The following is a 15,615-nucleotide window of genomic DNA, read 5'->3' as shown; positions in this document are numbered from 1 at the left end:
GCGGGGAGGAGGCAGAAATCCTCAATAAATAAATTTAAAAAAAACAAAAAACAAAAAAAAAACAAAAAATAAAGAAACTGCCTGCACTGATAGGTTAGAACATAGGTGGGTGGAGTTAACAGAACAGAATGCTGGGAGGAAGAGTAAGTGAGCTCAGAGATACCATGCTCCCCTCTCCAGGGCAGACATGATAGCTCTGCTCTCTGAAGCAGATGTGATGGAGCAAGCCACCAGGTCAGACATGCTGCATATTTCCCGGTAAGCGCACCTAGTGGTGCTATGCAGATTATTAGAAATGGGTTAGGCAAAATATGAGAATTAGCCCGTAAGAGGCTGAGCTAGTGGGCCAAGCAGTGTTTAAAAGAACACAGTTTCCATGTAATTATTTCGGGGCATAAGCTAGCAGGTAACTGGGATGCTGGGGATGCAGCCCCACCGCTCATATATATATATATAGTGGGTATATAAATATAACACACATACATGTATACAAACAGAACAGAATGAGTTCATTTAATGTTGATCACATGTATATGTGATTGGGATTAATCATTTGGAAATGGTGCACTTTTCAGAACTATTAACCCTGGAGAAAACTGATTATCTTTCTCTCGGTAATCATTGATTGTCTGTAGCACTTCAGCTTGTGGTGTTTCTTTGTTAAATTTCCTTCATCCTCATCGGCACGGTGACTGGTGATGTCATAATGCAGGCCTTGTTTACGTAGCTGTATTGATACAATTTCTTACTAGTACCATCTAGTAGAAGGCATCTTGGTCCTGTGGCTCTTGGCAATATTTCTGTCCCCTCTTTGATATATTGCTTGAGCTGTAGTTGTAGGAATTGTGTTATCAATGTAGAAGTTAGGACTCCCCTCTACAATTGGGGATTTTTACTAAACTTGCATTTGTTGGCATAAAGAAGCTTTTGTAATGAGGACCAAGAATTGCACTTAACTGGACTCATCTGGCTCTGTGGGTGAGCCAATAGGGACCTTTTAAGCAATATTGGGGTTCTGTCTTTCATGAAAATATGTTAACCTACTATGGAAAATATTTTTACTATAGTTTAGGTATTCTGATCTTGTTATCCTTGGAATAACTCTTCTCCCAATGAGTTAAAATATGAGGTAGTCACTTTCTGTCACTGTCATAAAATATACAGCATAATCAAAGTTATAAAAGAAAAAGATTTCTCTCCAGGAGGTGGTGGCGCACGCCTTTAATCCCAGCACTCAGGAGGCAGAGGCAGGCAGATCTCTGTGACTTCGAGGGCAGCCTGGTCTACAAGAGCTAGTTCTAGGACAGGAACCAAAAAGCTACATAGAAACCCTGTCTCGAAACCCACCTCCCCAAACAAAAAGGAAAAAAAAAAAGAAAAGATTTCTCTTTATTGATAGTTTTGGAAGTTTCCATGCATATAATTTAGCCTGTTCCTTTGGGTTTATGATGAGGCAGTATACTGAGGAAGAGACATGGCCATGTGCTCCAATGACCCTTTAAAATCTTGACACTAGTTCATACCTTTTATGTTTCACCTTCTTCCAGGAATGTCACCGCCAAGACCAATTCAGACCCCAAATATAGCATTATACCAAGACCCATAAGGCTTGGAGATGATATTACGATTACTAGCTTCTGTCATTAGTCAAGACCGAAATGTCAATAATATTGAATGAGTCAGGTGACATCACACTCATAATCTATAAGGACTATATTCAGCTTACAGAGTCCAGTTGTTCATATTATGTTTGTTCCTGGAATAATGTTCTGATTCTTTGTGTAAACATTGACATTGTCCTATCGTTTTGTTCGTCTTTGCAATTTTGACTTTAGTTCTATAAACACTGTTCCAATCAAATGTCTCTCTCTCATCTCACAAATATTTAGCAATGATTGATCATAACTTTTACCTGCATTTTTTTCTTCTTGAAAAGATTATGTTTTTTGACATTAAAGTTTCTCTCCATTCTTTTAGCTCAAACTCCACCCCTTGACATAGCAGATTATACTAACTTTTGTTAGTCATCTATACTTGTACTATTACTCAATTCTTATATAAAGAATTTTAGGCTTTATCTATCTAAAGCCTCTTATATCCCCCACTCCCCAATATTTATTTCTTTAATCCATAAATAACTATAGTATAAGTTATGGGAGATCATATAATCTATCATATAATCTTCTATACTTTTTTGTACCTAAGATTCAGAACACTGGAAATTGGGCATAAAAGCACCCAAAGCTAGGGCACAAATTTTTCACTATATAGAGGATATTGTGGACTTGTTCTATTATTTAATAATTAACTTCTTTGGATAAAAGCAAAAATTGTAAATATATACTCCTAGATGTTTTCTGTTCTTTTTTTTCCTTGATTAATATAAGTTGGCTTTCTTACCAATTAATAGAAAAAAAATGTCTGCAGGCCCATGAAACTATTTTAAGGAAAATTCTCTGAGCAAGGGAATATGCTATCTGAATAGCAATAATAAAAATGCCTGAGGAAGAATGAGAAGAGCCTTTCTGGTACATAATTTTTGCAAAATTAAACCCATATAATTTTTGCCTGGAGATAAATATTCTTGACTACTTTAACTTTAGAAAGAACTCATTAGATTACACAGGTAAAGCAGAAGACAAGAAAAGGGCAGGGATATTACAATAATATCGACATTTCCTCTCTACAGGATCTCAGTGGAATTCTTCCTCACATTTACAAAGTGACACATATGTGATACATCATCTTTGTGACTCTTTTCTGGACTTTTATATTGAAATGCCTCCAACTGTCATATGTTAACTATTTACATCAATGTATGCAAAAATTTTGAAAACCAAGTGTTCATATAAATCAGAATTCTTTACTGTGCTTAGAAAGCATAGTATGAAATTCACTCCTCCATGTGAATGGTTAAGTACATACAGAAACATTGGGAAAATGTTCCATGGCAGACCTCTACAACTTGTCTATGTTCCACGGTCAAGTTCTGCATCTACTGATGATGTAGGATTTCCCTCTGTATGCTGTGAATATGTTTTATTATCATTCATTAATAAAGAAGCTGCTTTGGGCCTATGGCAGAGCAGAATAGCCAGGCAGAAAATCTGAATTGAAATATGGAGAGATAGTAGGCAGAGTGTGGGGATGCCATGTAGCTGCCTAAGGAGACAGATACCCCAGAACCTTACTTGTAAACCACAAGCCTTGTAGTAATATATATAATAATCGGAATGGGATAATTTAAGACATAATAGTTAGTTAATAAGAACCCTGAGCTAATAGGCCAAGTGGTGCTATAAATAATTTAGTTTCTGTGTGATTATTTTGGTCTGAGTAGCAGGAAATGAATGAGCAGTCTCTGACTACAAAATGGCTCCTATACTCTTGAGCTAACCCATTTGCCAGACAAACACTTTGGGTCCAGGTGCTTGTATGCCCATTCTGGGTTAGGATGAAAGTTGCTGAAAACATGCATGCCGCTCAGTACCCCAGCACTGGCAGCAGTTGGATCAGGTCTAGTGGAGTGCACAGGCAAGAAAGCGTGGTGTGGGGCTGGAGAGATGGCTCAGTGGTTAAGAGCACCGGCTGCTCTTCCAGAGGTCAGAATTCCCAGCAACCACATGGTGGCTCACAACCATCTGTAATGAGATCTAATGCCCTCCTCTGGCGTGCGGGCAAATATGGAGGCAGAATGTTGTATACGTAATAAGTAAATAAATCTTTAAAAAAAAAAAAGAAAGCATGGTGGATTTCTGCCACCATATATAGAGATATTTCCAGGCCACACAACATACTGCATGACAGATTTAGCTTTTACTCTAACACAAAGGGTTTTTGTGCTACACAGCGCTTTCCAAAGTTGAGATGGTGAGTACAGTTCCCACCCAACCATAACAGATCTGGCAGTAAACATAACTCTGCCATAACAAAAGGCCAAGAGATGTGGAGTCAGCATCCAGCGCTGCCACAACCACACTGCTTTCCATTTGAAAATGTTCCTTGTCAGAGAAGGATTTCAGACATACAATAGTACAAATTCACACATAAAAGCCCTTTAAACAAGACACCATATGTTTAAAAAATGTACATAGGATTGGAAGAGAGAAGAAAAAGATAATAGATAGTTATAAAAAGAAGTAAAGACTTTAAAGAGACAGTAAAAGTAACATAAAAGAGTACAAACAGTTGGTGTGGGACAATGGTCTGTATTCTGTCAATTATATTTTAAATAAATGCTGATTGTCCAGTAGCCAGGCAGGAAGTATAGGCAGGACAAGCAGACAGAAAGTAGAGGTGGTTCAATGAGAACAGGAGAATTCTGGGAAGAAGGACGTCCTAGTCTGTAGTTGTGACACAGTTGCAAGGGAAGCAAGTGACAGCCTCTCTGAAAAAGGTATTGAGCCACATGGCTAACTCAGACAAGAATAATGGGCTAATATAAGATGTAAGAATTAGTAAATAAGCAGCCTGAGCTAATGGGCTAATTGGTTTATAACTAATGCAGACCTTTGTGTGTTTCTTTGGGACTGAACGACTGCAGGACAGGGCTGGACAGAAAACCTCAGACAATAAACAGTCATAGATTAAAGATATGAAGAATAATAAACCATCTAAAGTTGGAATTTACACAGAGAGTCTGGATTAGGTATATTATTGTGTTTTCTTTGAATTTTTTGAGATATCTATAGATAGATATTTGATTCTGAGGTCTGCTAAGTTAAACCAACACAAAGGTACCTTTACTTCAATTTTTGGGTCTAAGGATATGTTGCTTTGGAAAATAGGTTCTTCTTTTGTTAGCAGAGGACATGATAACCTGTGTATTCCTTTCATGCTAATGTGGTTTGATAGACCAAAAGTCTCTGAAAGGTCTCCTTGTAGTCCCCAAAATAATTCATTCACATAACAAAAAGCAGGAAGCAGTTTGGAGAGAACTATGCCCAAATTTCCAAATAGTGTTTATCAATGTTTGTTTTCATTTAAAGGGGGATATGATATGGAGATAAATACTTTACATTGGTATGAATATTGGTCTATTTATACAAATTTGTAATCAATTTTGTTATATATATTTCTGCTCTTGTTTAAGGTATTGTGTGTGTACAGCTCATTTAAAAATGTAATCCATAGTTAAGAAATAAAGGTTAGTTTATATCATCCTGAACGTGTCTGATCTCATCTGACCTTGGATGCTAAGCAATGTCAGGCCTGGTTATTATTTGGATGGGAAACTGCCTAGGAATGCTGGGTGCTGTAGACTTAAAAAAAAGATTAATAATACAGATTAATAGATAGTAATTTTATAATAGTCAATCTTGTAGTCATGTTAGGTAGGTTTTCTAGATGTACAGAGATATATTTCAGTGGTATAGCTATTCTTCAACTCTTTCAAAGATGTACATAATATGTCATTTAAAATGTTTTATGAATTTAGACTTTTCTTGATAATGAAACATGTCTGCTTCTGACAGCACCAATAACGTCAGAGAGGATGATGGTCATTGAAGAAACTCATTATGGAATTTGCCTTCAGTTTGACAAGGCTAGCCATTTTAGCAAGAAACTGCCCTTGCCTGGACTGCTTGATGGTATGTTATATAAACTGGATATGCAGAACCCACAGGAAAATGACTGCTGAAGTTGCCTAAAGAAGGTGAGATAGTCCTTCAGGGTTTCTGCTTCATGAAAGAGTCTGGTAGATATTCTTTATGACACAGAAAAAAGTGACTGGCAAACTGCCAATATAGGCAGAACTGTCTTTGAAATATCCTGCTTCATAGAAAATTCTACCAGATACTATGGGCCTGTAGGCTGAAGATGGATGCCCTAATCTTATCAAAAAACTTTGAGTGACAGTCTAAGAGCAAGATGTTTCTGTCAATTCTAGAGTTTTAGAAGTTGCTTACAATGCACTTCGTGTCTACTTAGGTAATATTATAGTATTCTGGAGTCTTTCATGGAATTGAAGAAAGATAGTTATAACTATAAAAGATAGATTAGATATAAAACTTTAGACTCACAAAGATAGGATATTTCCTTAATTTGACAAATGTAAATTGACTAAATATTTTAACTATAATTCCTGCTTGATAACTGTTTGTTGCATATAATTTTATTATGTTAAAGTTAAAACCTTCCTTTTATTTAGAGAGAAAAGGGGATGTGATGTGGGATTCCCCTCTGTATGCTGTGAATATGTTTTATTATCATTCATTAATAAAAAAGATACTTGGGGCATATGGCAGAGCAGAATATATCTAGGCAGAAAATCTGAACAGAGATATAGATAAAGAGTAGACGGAGTCAGGGAGATGTCATGTAGCTGCCTAAGGAGACAGATATCCTGGAACATTACCAGTAAACTATAGACATTGTGGTAAAATATAAAATAATAGGAATGGGTTAAGTTAAAATGTAAAAATTAGTTAATAAGAAGCCTGGGTTAACAGGCCAAATGGTGTTGTAATTAATATAGTTTCTGTGTGATTATTAGGGTCTGAGCAGCCAGGAGTGAACAAGCAGTCTCCGACTACATACTGATGCAAAACTTTTCATTTGCCTCTAGTTTCTGCAGACATAGCATTCTATCATCTGTGTGTTCTATTCCAGAGGTTTTGTATCAGTGGAACCATGCATTTGCTTTTTTGTACATGGCTTATTTCACATAACTTGGAGTCTAGCAATTCACCTATGCAATTAAATGTGGCAGGATTTCTTTATATATCTTAAGGCTGGTCTATTCTATTCTATTCTATTCTATTCTATTCTATTCTATTCTATTCTATTCTATTCTATTCTTTCCTGTTCTATTATTTGTGTATGAATTATACTTTTTAATCAACTCATCTATTAATAAACTTTTAGGTTTCTTTTTGTATTTTGGTTATTGTGAATAATGTAGTAAATATGGGGAGTTAAGAAATCTCCAGAATACTTATTATTTTATTATGGATAAATAAATATGATTGAAGTGCATTATGGTATGATTGTCAATATTTGTAATCATCACTGATTGCTCTTTTCCTTAGAAGCTGCACCATTTTGCATCCCTGCGAATGATACACAGACATTAAATTTCTCCACTTCTTTACTGGGACTTGTTATCATTTTATAAAAAATACCTGATTAATAAAATCCATAAGGAATATTTAAAATCCTGGAGCAAATACTTAGGTTATCTTGTGTCTTTTAGATGAAGTTCTATCATTAGAATATTTTTTTTCAAGACAGGTAGAATACAATTTTTGATGACTGAAAGTTAGTTCATTGACATAATTATTTCATATTCTTTTTCTAGTAACAATGTTCATAGCTTCTGTCCTCTTTAGTCTAGAGCTATGCTTGTAAAACTTACTTTATATTCTGAAAACAATTTGACAGAAAGAAGGAAACTTCCAGACTGGAAGCTTGTCAAGTAGACAAATACTAATTTGTATTCATAGGAGATGATTAAGAAATTCCTCATTTGGTGACCAGGATTTACTGTCTATATTATTTTGTTAGATGGGCGGTGGTGGCGCACACCTTTAATCCCAGCACTCGGGAGGCAGAGACAGGCGGATCTCTATGAGTTCGAGACCAGCTGGTCTACAAGAGCTAGTTCCAGGACAGGCTCCAAAACCACAGAGAAACACTGTCTCGCAAAACCAAAAAATAAATAAATAAAATAAAAAAATATATATTATTTTGTTGTTGCTATGCAAAAATACTTGACAAAGCAACATGAAGGTGTGCATTAATTTTTAAACCTGCAGAGCTGATAAAATACAAATGAATAAGTAGGCTCTAATTCCAGTGAAGGAATGCCTCAGAATTAGTGTGAAATAACATGCCAGTTATTCCATATCCACAGAATGAGGACAGGCAGGTAAAAAGGAAACACTTCCTTCTTCTATGTCCTTTTAGAAGTTGTGGACCTGACTTAGGGTAGATTTTTGTTTGTTTGTTTGTTTTTGTTGTTGTTGTTGTTTAAAATCTGAAATGATCCAATCAAGGAACTACTTCACATGTTACTCAAGAAGTAGTGACATTGACAAGAAAGATTAGCATACATGGAACAAGGATTTTTTGTGTTCACAGCTTTAGGGAATGCACTCTACCATGTTGTGAATATGAAATTGTGATTTGGTCCTCTGTGCAAGGAACTTCTGGCTTCCTCCTATGATATTTGACTAATCCTGTAGCACAGATAGGACAAGAAGCAAGGCTGAGCTGTGGCACTCAAAGCCTTCCCTAAAGTGTTCTCTCTCTCCAAGCCTAGTCATAAATGAAAAAAAAAAAGATTTCACAACTTGCCCAGGCAGAATTAACATATTCAGAACAAGTATTCAAATGCAGAATCCAGAAATGAACATTTCACAGTGAAAATCATGTTGCCATCTAATATAAAATTTAAGTATCCTACCACACATGTTTCAGTTAAAGCAGTTTTAGTGGTTAGCTGCTGATATACAGTAAACTTTGTTCACTGTTAGTTGCTAAATAAGAATATTTATGAAACATATATTTCTGTAGATTGGCAGTTCTTTCACTCTTAATGATATCTACACGTAAGTATGTGAATCAGCTTATAGATAAGATAATGTTTGACTATATCCCTTCATCAGTTCCAATTATCATTGCTCCATCTGGTATTCCACCACTCTAGTAAGATCTTCTGTACCTGTAAACCTGGCATTAGACTCGATTCCAAGAAAACAGAAAAAGAACACATAAGGGCTTAGGTATCCTTATATTTCAGATTGAAATTGACCAATAGTCAACTCTGTTCTACTTTGTCACACAGTGATGAGCCAAGGACAAACCACATGTGATATGTAACTAGATCCCACTCAACAACGGGAGAAATGAAAGGGCCATATGGAAGATATCATAGGTTCAAGGAAACAAGAACAGTTGCGTTTGTATGTGATAATTGGTCTTCTACATAACACTTATTTTATTTCAAGACTAAAGTCTGTGTCCTAGAAACTTACACCACAAGTTCCCAATGCTTTAAGTACCACTTATTCTGTAAGATTTTGTTCATGATAATTTTCCATTGTGATGTCTTTTGCATTCTGTATATTAACCTGAAGTTTAAGTCTGAAAAGTTAAATAAAATTATTCTCTGGGAGTATATAATGTCTTCTGTGTATGTATATATAATATTACCATTGGCTAAGTCTATATCTTACAACTTTTAAAATCATATGGACAATAAATAATTAAAAATTATAACTTGTGATTGAAGTTGACACATAGAGTATAAAGAACTCAAGCAAAAATTAAAGGTGCAATGATGAAAAAACAAGAACAAAACAAAATGCCATAAGATTGTCATTACCAAGTCTCTATAATGAGTATAAATCAGGAGAGAGCCGGATTGTTGTCACTGACAACCAGTATCTCTGCAATGAAATACAAAGGGAAGATGAAAACTTGTGCTTTGAGTTCATTAGTAACTTTCAAGGCAGGGGTGAAATGAATGAATGGTTCACTTGGAAGAAATAGTTGGTTTCATCTCTGTGAATGTCATCCAAACAAGGATGGAGTTTAATGGAGTCTACTTCTTTTTATTTTTTTGTCCAAGCCCTAAAGAATAAAAGTTATCAGATATCAAGTATTTGGCATGCTTATTATACAGCAGCTGTCAAATCTGATACAGAAAAGTGGGGGACAGGGATCTGGGAGAAGCAGCTAGTCTATATTTATGGATGATTTGGGAGTCTGAACAATTCTGGTCTACTTATTTTCATCATGGACTCACGTCATCAAAAATGTGTGCTCTGAAATATACCTGCCTAATGGACTTATTGTGGTGAACCTGAAAGCAATGCGATTTTCAGAAGGACCAGAGAACTACTGAGGCAAGCTTTATGAATACAGGTGAATTTTAAGATATTTATTACCTGATAACAATTTATGGTGAATTTAGAAAGGTGGTTTTCTACAGTGTAAGATATTGGTACTCTTATAAACAGTGATGACTGGAGGACTTGATGCCAAGGTCAGAACCATGAAAATATAAGGAGGATTTTTATTTATTTCTTTTTTCCCCCTCCTCCCACCCTTATAAAAATCTTAAAAAAAAAAAAAAGAGTATCAGGATTTTAAGGATATTCTTATTATGTAATGAGTTTTGGGTCAGCCTAAACTATATCAGGCAATATCTCATAAAAGGAAAGAAAATTCCCCTGGAGTATGTGGTGAACATGATCAATCATATTTTATGCATGTAATAACCTTCAATAATGAAAATGTATTTGCTGTAAAACTCCCACATTGGGTGTATGTACCAAGTATTTCATCTCATCCATTTCTAAGGAGATATTTCCATCCATGACTCTGCTTTTTTTCTACCCTTCTAAGTTCTCATGCCAAGCATGTCACATGGCTATACTGTCTCCTTCCTATTGATTTCTTTTGCAGCTGTTGTTCCTGACCTGATTTAAGTGATGGGTCATGCCATTTGAACCAATAGGGGTTTTACTGAGTGCTGTGAACTCATTCACACCTCCCTCCCACAGGTGTCATTGTCAGCTAGAAGAAGTGCTGCCCTCTGCTGGTTGTGTGCAGAGTTCCTGCAGAGCATTGCAGCTGGCTTGTATACCCCAGTGTTAACCCCTTGGCTATGATCTATATACCTTTTGTGACTGTTACCTTTTGTGTTCACATCCCTCTATTTAAATTGTGTAAATCTTATCTGAGTTTTTCCTGAAATGTTCAACCCAATACAAAAATATGCATAAATAAAAAAATAGAGGTATCCTATTATGAGAAAAAAAAAAAGAAAATATAAGGAGGAGGTTTACTAAGGAACAAGAGTGGCTAAGATAATGTAGCCAGGCTGGAGTAAGAAAAACTGAAGTCAAGAGAGAATGGAGGGATACCAACTCAAAGCAGAGACAGGAAAAAGCAGTGAAGTGAGTTTCTTACATTCGCTGTGTAGAAAACAGAATTTTCACAATCCCAAAGGTTTTATTACTAATGGTTATAGCAGGCATAGAGTCTACCAGAACTCTTGAAATTTAGTAATGAAGACAAAGTTTTTTTTCAAATTACAGACTATATTAATGATTCATATTACCTGCTCAAATGCTACTTTTAAATCTGTTGCGATAAAGATACTCAAAAACAAATTAGATTTATTCAATAGATAACAGACAGTATTTTAAAATTTCTTTAGTTTTTTTTTCTTTTTTTGCACTTTGGACCATCTGATATGCTCATAGGTAGAAAGTTCTCCTAAATTACAAATAGTATTTCAAATAATTCCATTCATTTTAATTAATTACAAAGTTAATTAATTACAAATCATTCAGGATTTGAAGAGAAATTCCTCTTCCACTCGTTACCACAAGTATTTTTACTAGGACAATGTTACTCACATTCTATTCCTATTGCATACATGTCTTAGAATTTTCAGCTTAGATATTGTTAGCCTAACACACTTATCATTTCAAAATCGTTGAACAAATATACTCAAGTCAAACATACTTCCCAATTTAGTGAAGACAAATACTAGCATAAATATACAACTTATGAATAAAATACTATGATTGAAATAAGAAACAAACTACTCAGCAGGTCACAGAAATACACTATTAAAATGAAAACAGCCTTGACAAAATTTAAAGTTTCTGACTTCAAACCTGTGTGTATAAATGTGTTAATAGATTATAACTACTCTGCAGAATCATAATTTATTTCACTGTTTGGTTTAATAGTATGTGAAGCAGATAACCTTAGATTTTTTTTGGCCTTTTATCAAATAGCACGTCACTCTATCTGACTGAAATCTGTATAAGGAGGGAGAAAATATCTGTGAGAGAAGGTTCTGACCAGGCTTTGACTTGAAATATTTATCATTGCCACCTGCAAATTAATACGCGCTTTTATTTTCCTTTTTATGAAACTAACTAACAAAACCTACTGCAAAGGAACACATTTTGTTCTCCCATTGACTAAGTATTGGATTTATGTTTGAGAAGAACCTGTTATTTTCAGATTCATAAGATCCTGGCTAAAGTTTTTCAGGCACATGGTGAGAAAACATTCTGTTCTTTGCCTATTGAAATGGGAGTTTTTTAATCAAAATGATGTGATTGTATGTTCATGTCTATAAATTAAAGGAAAGTGCACAAACTAGAATAGCACAGTACCCTAGAAATTGAGGCAGGGGAATCATGATGAATTCAAAGCCATTATGGACTATAAATCCTGTCTTTTTACAAAATAATTTCAGAAATAAATGACCTTTATGAAAGGTGAAATTAGTAAGAATTCTTTTATTTTGTCTAAAACTTTTAGCTAATTAATTGATAAAAACAAGCTGTCATATTACTGAACACATTAAAATATTCATGGACTTGTTATGTCACAGCATGACTGTTTATGTGTCTATTCTCTCTAGCAGTACATCTTTTTGAAACAAGCCTCACCAACTGGTCAAAACTTGCATGCTAGTATACTTAAGTCAAGTGACTGTCATAGAGATACTTGAATGTAAAGACATGACATATCTTGTTGGAACTGATGTCCTTCAACCTTCATAGTGTTGAACAGGTAATCTTTCAAACATGTTGTCTGCAAAAACACTTTTAGCAATAGTGTGACAATTATTGTTAAAAAGAAAAGAAAGAAAAACATTTTGCTTAAGTCTGGCCTGAAAATCCTTAGAAGGGGCAGGGTTAAAAAGGCTTCCCTGTAGTGCTGTGGAGATATGTCAGTAGTTTAAATCTTCCAGAGGTTGTGATTTGGTTCCCCACCACCCATATGGCAGCCTACAAGCATCTTTGATGTCCTCTTTTGAACTCTACAGCATTTACATTGACCTGATACTCATATACATACATGCAGACAGACACATACAAAAGTTTTCTAAAAATTATATTTTACCATATCCTGGTGGATTAGAATTGAGCCACCAATCTGGTACAGAGACAGTAAACTCCTCCAGGACAGGCACAGGGGAGAAACTGCTGAGCTTTTAAGCCAGAGCCAGATACCTCCGAGGGTCCAGATGTGAATCTGGGACTGCCTGGGAACTAGGCCTGAGCCAGGACCTCTGACAGTCTGGGTGTGAATCTGGGACCTCTGCAGGAGGAGGCAGGAACCAGAGATCTCTGCAGGACCAGGTGTGAGTCTGGCACCTCAGAGAGAGTAGGCCTGAGCCAGGACCTCTGTGGGTCCTGGCACTGGTCTGGAACATCAAAGGGAATAGGCAGGAATCTGGAACCTCAGTGGGTCTGAGCTTAAGTCTGGGACCTCTGAGGGAGTAAGCAGGTCCTCTGTGATTCTGGGTGCACCTGAGCCTGGGACCTTCTAGGCAATAGACTGGGGCCGGAAACCTTTGCAGGACCAACTCCAAGTCAGGGATTTCTGTAGGAGGGTATCCAGACCAGAATTTACAGAAACATGTCAAAGCCAGTAACCTAGACCAAAAGTAGGCGTGAGACAGCAAACTCCAATGGAGCAGAGCAAAGCACAGGAGTGCTGTGCTATCTCCAGGAACACAGAGTAATCAATGGGGTAACTAGAACTGTGGCACTGACTGTACCACGAGAAACAACCATCTGACCTGTGGATTCACTAGCACCTAGAAGATTAATCAACAGACTCTCAGACAGCCCCAACCACACACAAACACCACAAAGACCAAAAAAGCACCAGTAAAACTTAAAGAACATACAACAGCAAGACCTGAACAACCAAATAGAGATGAAGCAGAAGAAAATGTCCTAAAGAATAACTTCAAGAGAATGTTTGAAACTTTTTTATTGCTTTATAAAAAATCCCATTCAAAATTTCTACTTCCTCCCTTCCTCCTATTCCCCCCCACTTCCCCACTCACCCCCCCCCTACAATTTTAAGAGAGGGCAGGGTACCCTGCCCTGTGGGAAGTCCAAGGCCCTCCCCCCCTCCATCCAGGCTTAGGAAGGTGTGCATCCAAATAGACTAGGATCCCAAAAAGCCAGTACATTCAGTAGAGACAAATCTCAGTGCCATTATCATTGGCTTCTCAGTCTGCCCCAACTGTCAGCCATATTCAGAGGGTCCAGTTTGATCACATACTCATTCAGTCCCAGGCTAGCTGGCTTTGGTGAGCTCCCATTAGGTGGAAATAGAAAACACTATCCTGATTGAGATAACCCAGACCCAAAAATATGAATATGGTATGTACTTACTTATTAGTGGATTTTAGCCATTAAAAAAAAGGACATTGAGCCTATAGTTTGAGATCTTAGAAAAGCTAAGTACTAAGGTGAACCCGAAGGAAAACATATAAAGATCCTCCTGGAAATTGGAAGCAGACAAGATTGACAGGCAATAGTTGGGAGCATGGGGATGGGGTGGGGAAAAAAGAAAGTGGGAGAGAGAAGGGAGAATGGGAGGATTGGGGAGAGCTTGGGGGAGTGGGATGGTTGAGATGGAGGAAGGATGGATATGGGAGCGGAGAAGAAGATATCTTAATTAAGGGAACCATTTTGGGGTTTTCAAGAGGTTTGGCTCTAGAGGGGTTCACAGGTTCCATGGGGATGTCCCCATCTAGGACCCTGGGCAGTGGAGGAGAGGGTGCCTGAACTCTTGTCTCATAGTCACACTGATGACTATCTTGAATATCACCATAGAACCTTCATCTGGCAACAATGGAGATAAAGACAGAGACCATATCAGAGCACTAAACTGAGCTATCAAGGTCCAGTTGAAGAGCAGAAGGAGGGAGAATATGAGCAAGAAAGTGAGGCCCACTGAGACAGTGTGTTTGAAACCCTTAAAGAGGAAATGAGAAATTTCATTAAAGAAATGGTGGAAAAATACAAAAAATTGGAAGACATCAGCAAATCCCTTAAAGAAAACCAAGAAAAAGCAATCAAACATAAGAAAGAAACTATTCAAGAGTAGAAAACTGAAATAGAGACAATAAAGAAAACACAAGCTGAGGGAATTATAGAAACAGAAATCATGAGAAAATGATCAGGAAACACATACGCAAGCATGAACAGCAGAATACAAGAGATGGAAGAGAGAATCTCAAGTACTGAAGATACAATAGAGGAAATAGACTCACAAGTTAAAGAAAACATTAAATCTAACAAAAGCTTAACCCAAAATATCCAGGAAACATGGGACACTATGAAAAGGCCAAATCTAAGAATAATAGATATAGAAGAATGAGAAGTTCAACTCAAAAGCACAGAAAATGTATTTAACAAAATCATAGAAGAAAACTTTCCCAAACTAAGGAAAGATATACCTATGAAGTTCCAAGAAGCTTACAGAATACCAAATAGGCTGGATCAAAAAAAAAAAAGTCCTTTCAACACATAACAATCAAAACACTAAACATAGAGTAAAGAAAGAATATTAAGAGCTGCAAAGGAAAATGGCCAACTACATACAAAGATAGACCTATCAGAATTACATCTGATTTCTCACTGGAGACAATGAAAGCTGGAAGGTCTTGGTCAAGTGTCATGCAGACACTTACAGACCATGGATGCTATCCCAAACTACAATACCCACCAAAACTTTCAATCAAAATAGAAGGACAAATCAAGATATTACATAACAAAACTAGATTTCATCAATATGTAGCCACAAAGCCAGCCCTACAAAAAAAAAAAAAAA

This window comes from Microtus ochrogaster, unplaced genomic scaffold, assembly GCF_000317375.1.
Source record: "Microtus ochrogaster isolate Prairie Vole_2 unplaced genomic scaffold, MicOch1.0 UNK1, whole genome shotgun sequence".
Taxonomy (NCBI): domain Eukaryota; kingdom Metazoa; phylum Chordata; class Mammalia; order Rodentia; family Cricetidae; genus Microtus; species Microtus ochrogaster.
Note: the sequence above shows the minus strand (reverse complement) of the source record.